Below are 5761 nucleotides of genomic sequence, written 5' to 3' on the forward strand. Positions count from 1 at the left end.
GGTGGCCAGTGTGGCTCACTGAATGCTCCTGCTAAGGAAAACGGGAGAATGTTCTTTGGGCAGTGGGGGCAGAGGCAGCACTGGGTCCCTTGGCATGGAACCCAGTGTTCTAACCAGACCAAGGCTTGGGTGGGATCCAGCTGGACTCTGCTGCCAGTAACCCTTGGTTTTTGTTCATTTTCTCATCCTGGGTTTCCAGCCTTCACAAAGATTCTGTGAGCTGCCTGATATGTTTCCAAAAACATGACAAAACAAAGCTTTTCCACTTCATTAACCAGATTTGGTTTCTATTTCTTGTTACCAGGAACTCTGATTAATACACTTGGTGCCAAAAACAATGCAAGTCATTAAAAACAGGGCAATGAGGTCTGACACACCTGTGGGACTGAGAACGCCAAGTGAACATATTTGTTCTCCTGGTTGCTCTCTTAGCCTTAAAGACAGGTAGCTCATGAAAAAAGAAAAATAGCCAACAAAATTTGAAACCTCAGATGTAAACAAAGAAGTAAAAATCAAAATAGATAGGGCCAGACACAGTGGCTCAAGTCTGTAATCCCACACTTTGGGAGATTGAGGTGGGCAGATCACTTGAGCCCAAGAATTCAACGCCAGCCTGGGCAACATGGCAAAACCCGTCTCTGCTAAAAATTCGAAAATTTGCCAGGCATGGTGGCATGTGCCTGTAGTCCCAGCTACTCGGGAGGCTGAAGTGGGAGGATGGCTTGAACCCCAGATGTGGAGGATGGCAGTGAGTTGAGATTGCATCACTGCACTTCAGCCTGGGTGACAGAGTAAGGCCCTCTCTCAAAGTAAATTAATAAATAAAGAAAATAAAATAGATAACATTTTCTCTTGTCAAATCGATAAATGCCCATACATAGATATATATGCGTGCATATAACGAAGTGATAATAGCTGGTGTTGGCAAGGGAACAAGTATCCCACAAGGCGACAGAGAGAGTGCACAGCCTGGGCCAGTCCCAAGGAAGTCCAGCGGAGTGATGGAAACTTACTAATTGAGAGACACTTTAAAGATGGCTTACTGTTGTCTGAGCCGTTTTTCTTTTTTGGAGATGGAGTCTCTCTATGTTGCTCAGGCTGGCGTGCAATGGCACAATCTCAACTGACTGCAACCTCTGCCTCTTGGGTTCAACGGATTTTCCTGTCTCAGGCTCTGGAGTAGCTGGGATTATAGGCATCTGCCACCACACCTGCTAATTTTTGTATTTTTAGTAGAGACAGGGTTTCACCATGTTGGCCAGGCTGGTCTTGAACTCCTGACCTCAAGTGATCCACCAGCCTCAGCCTCCCAGCCTCCCGGATTATACGAGGAGTGAGCCACCGTGCTCAGTCTCTGAGCCGTTTCTCTTTAGGACAAGAGCAGGGACAGTAATTACTCCCATATGGGTGGTTTTTCTGGGAAGTATGACTTGGCTGTGCCTTTACAAAAAAGCGTGGTAAAATATATGTAAAATAAAATATACCATCTTCACTGTTTTTAAGTGTATATTTCAGTGAAATTAAGTACATTCACACTGTTGTACAGCCAATCTCCAGAACCGTTTTCATCTTACGAAACTGAAACTGTGCACCTTTAAACAATAACTCCCCTTTTCCCCCACCTGCTACCCACGGCAACCACTATTCTATTTTGTTTTTACAAATACGACTGCCCTAGATATGTCATATAAGTGGAATCACACAGTGGGTGTCCTTTTGTGATTGGCTTATTTCACTTAGCATAATGTCTTCAAGGCCCATCCATGCTGTAGCATGTGTCAGAATTTCCTTCCTTTTCAGGGCTGAATCATATTCCACTATATATATAGGCTACATTTCGTTTCAATGGACACTTGCGCTGCTTCTGCTTTTTGGCTATTGTGAATAATGTGGCTATGGACATGGATGTGCAACTATCTACTCATTTGTAGTCTGGGTACCAGCTCGGGTCACCTTCTTTTGAGACTTCAATAAAATTGACTTGAAATATACATACAGCCGCCCACTACCCCAAAGAAAAGAGAATGGAAGCCTTCCTAGAAGTTGTTGCAGTATCCCAAGGTGCTCCCTGCTCCCATGGAGACCCTGATAACACCATTTCTGGAGTGCCAAGTGCTGCACCAGGACTCTACTGCTTTTGTCCTGACAGCAGCCTCATAAGGTGGGCAAGGCCACTGCTGGCCCATTTGGGCCTCTTTACAAATGAGGAAAAGACGCCTGTTCTCCCTGGCAAAACTCCAGCTTGGAGAGCAGAGCAGGGAGCACATTGGAGGCTCCACTCAGCTCCTTGGCATGGCTCCCTTACACAAGGTACAGCCTACACTATTATACATGACAGCCCTGAGGCAGGCATGGCTGGCAACCTAGGCTTACTGGTGAGAAAAGCGAAGCACAGAGGTGAGGAGTTTGCATTTTTTTTTTTTTTTGAGACAGGGTCTTCTTGCCTGTGTTGCTCAGGCTGGAGTACGGTGGCACCATCGTGATTCGCTGCAGCCTTGGCCTCCCAGACTCAAGACATCCTCCCACCTTAGCCTTCTAAGTAGCTGGGACCATAGGCATGCACCACCACATCCTGTTAATTTTTTTTTCTTTTTTTTGAGGCAGAGTCTCACTCTGTTGTTCAGGCTGGAGTGCAGTGGTATGATCTTGGCTCACTGCAGCCTCTGTTTCCCAGGTTCAAGCAATTCTCCTGCCTCAGCCTCCTGAGTAGCTGGGATTACAGGCACGTGCCACCACGCCCAGCTAATTTTTTTGTATTTTTAGTAGAGACAGGGTTTCACCATATTGGCCAGGCTGGTCTTGAACTCCTGACCTCAAATGATCCATCTGCCTCAGCCTTCCAAAGTGCTGGGATTACAGGTGTGAGCTATCACGCCTGGTCTCACACCCTGTTAATTAAAAAAAATTTTTTTTGTAGAGATGAGGTCCCCTTGGGTTGCCCAGGCTGGTCTCAAACTCCTAGGCTCAAGTTATCCTCCCACCTGGGCCTGCCGAACTGCCAGGATTACAGGCGTGAGCTGCTGCTCTAGGCCTAGAGTTGGCAAGTTTGATGCCCAGGGAGCATGAAGCCAGCTTTCAAAAGTAGATCTTATTTATATTCACATGTGGTGAGGCCAAGAGTTCAGGATCTGATTGCTGTTGAAAGAATAGTTGTTACTCATAGTTCCCAAGCAGGGAGGGCAGACCATATCAGGCAGGTCCAGGAGCAGAGGCCCCAAGGTGGTCAGAAGGCGGAGTCAGGGAGGGGGAAATGTAGGCAGGAGCATTCGCTGTGTTTCTGAGGGAAGGAACGGTCGAGGCAGAGTAGGAGGCAGGCCTAAAATTGGCTACTGTGAATAATTTCAGCAGGCTTGTCAGTGGGGTGTAGGGGCTGGGGAATAGTGGCCTGGAGTGTGAGAACCCTGGAAGGGCCCTGTAAAGGGAATAGTTGGGAAATGGACTCTGGATTTGTTGGTTTGTATACAAAAGGCACGCTCACAAGTGAGTCCCTTACCATCTTTAGCCATGGGAGGGGCAGTTTCTCTAGGGTCAGCAAAACCCCAAGATGTCAAAGCATCAGAATAAAGACATGCTTAATACAAAGGCAAAGCCCAGGTTCTGAATCCCTTTGCCATCATTTTTTAACCCTTTCTCGTCAGTAGCTTTCAAACTTTTGCTTTTCTTTTCCTCTGGCAGGGCAACCCTTTCCCTAAGTGAAATCTTGAGGCAGCCTTGTCTGTTAAAGAACTCTGCTCTGGCAGAGGGGAGTCATGGGAGGGCCCCTACCACCTGGCACCTGTTCATTTTTATTTTTAATTTTTTTTTGAGAGACAGGGTCTCACTCTGTTGCCCAGGCTAAAGTGCAGTGGTGTGATCACGGCTCTCCGCGGCCTTGAACTCCTGGGCTTGAACAATGCTTCCGCCCCAGCCTCTCGAGTAGCTAGGACTACATGTACACACCACCATGCCTGACTACCTGTTCATTTTATTTTATTTATTTATTTATTTTCTTTTTATTTTTTGAGGTGGAGTCTCACTCTGTCACCCAGGCTGGAATGCAGTGGTGCAATCTTAGCTCACTGCAACCTTCACCTCCCGGGTTCAAGTGATTCTCCTGCCTCAGCCTCCCGAGTAGCTTGGACTACAGGTGTGTGCCACCATACCTGGCTAATTTTTGTGTATTTTTAGTAGAGACGCAGTTTCAACCATATTCGCTAGACTGATCTTGAGCTCCTGACCCATGATCTGCCTGCTTCAGCTTCCCAAAGTGTTGGGATTACAGGTGTGAGCCACACTATGCCCAGCCCTCGTTCATTTTAGAATCAGTCTTCAAGGCTGCCCCATGGAGAGTCTTCTGGTCCTCCTTAACAAGAGCAGAAAAGTAAAAGGATAGGCAGGGGCAGGGCACTTGGGGTGGCCACTCAGTGATTATGTGACCTTGGGTCAGTGCCGTCCCTCTCTCCTTTTTAAACATCTTTTTTGAGACATAATTCACATAGTATACAATTCACCCATTTAAATTGTGCAATTCACTGGCTTTTAGTATATTTGCATAATTGTATCCCTATCACCACAGTCAATTTAGAACATTTTAATCACCCTAAAAAGAAACTCCTTAGCTCAGGGGTCCCCAACCCCTGGGCCACAGACTGGTAAGAGTAATGGTCCACAGCCTAGCCTGTTAGGAACCTGCCACACAGCAGAAGGTGAGCAGTGGGCAAGTGAGTGAAGCTTCATCTGTGTTTACAGCCACTCCCCACTGCTCACATTACCACCTGAGCTCTACCTTCTGTCAGGTCAGTAGCGGCATTCGAGTCTCACAGAAGCGTGAATCCTATTGTGAACTGCACATGTGAGGGATCTAGGTTGTGCCCCTTATGAAAATCTAATGCCTGATGATCTGAGGTGAAGCTGAGGTGGTGATGCTTGCCCTGGGGAGTGGCTGCAAATACAGATGAATGTTAGCAGAGAGGTTTGCCTGCACAGAGACCATCATAAATCAATTGCTTGCAGACTCATATCAAAACCCCATCAGTGAGTGGCAAGGGAAAATTAAGCTGCATCTGGTGGCAGGCTTTATGGTGGAAAGTGAGTCGATATACTTCAGTTGCACAGCTGCCTTGAAAGTATGTTTGAGACAACTTCAAGTCTCTGTATGTTCTGATTAAAGTCAAGGCAGAATGTCCTGAGATTGCCAGAAAAGCAATGAAAAGCCTGCTTCTGTTTCCAACATCTCATCCTTGTGAAGCAGGGTTTTCCGCAGTGAACCAAAACGAGATTATGGAGTAGACTGGGCATAAGCAACACACTTAGGGTATCCCTGTCTCCCAAACCCCCTAGATGGGACCGTCTAGTTGTAGGAAAACAAGCTCAGGGCTCCCACTGATTCTACATTATGGTGAGCTGTATAATTATTTCATTATATATTACAATGTAATAATAATAGAAATAAAGTGCACAATAAAATGTTATGCACTTGAATCATCCCGAAACTATCTCCCACCCTCTAGCAGTCTATGGAAAAATTGTCTTCCATGAAACCAGTCCCTGGTGCCAAAAAGCTTGGAGACCACTGCCTTAGCTGTTCTCTCACCCCCATTTCTCCTCTCCCCCAACCCTAGGCAACCAATAATCTACTCTCTGTTGCTTTCGATTTCCCTATTCTGGACATTCCATATAAATGGAATCATTTACTATGTGATCCTGTGTGGTCTTCTGTGACTGGCTTCTTTCATAGCATGTTTTCAGGGTTCATCCATGTGGTAATGTGTATCAGAACTTC

This window comes from Colobus angolensis, unplaced genomic scaffold (assembly GCF_000951035.1).
Source record: "Colobus angolensis palliatus isolate OR3802 unplaced genomic scaffold, Cang.pa_1.0 Scaffold12, whole genome shotgun sequence".
Taxonomy (NCBI): Eukaryota; Metazoa; Chordata; class Mammalia; order Primates; family Cercopithecidae; genus Colobus; species Colobus angolensis.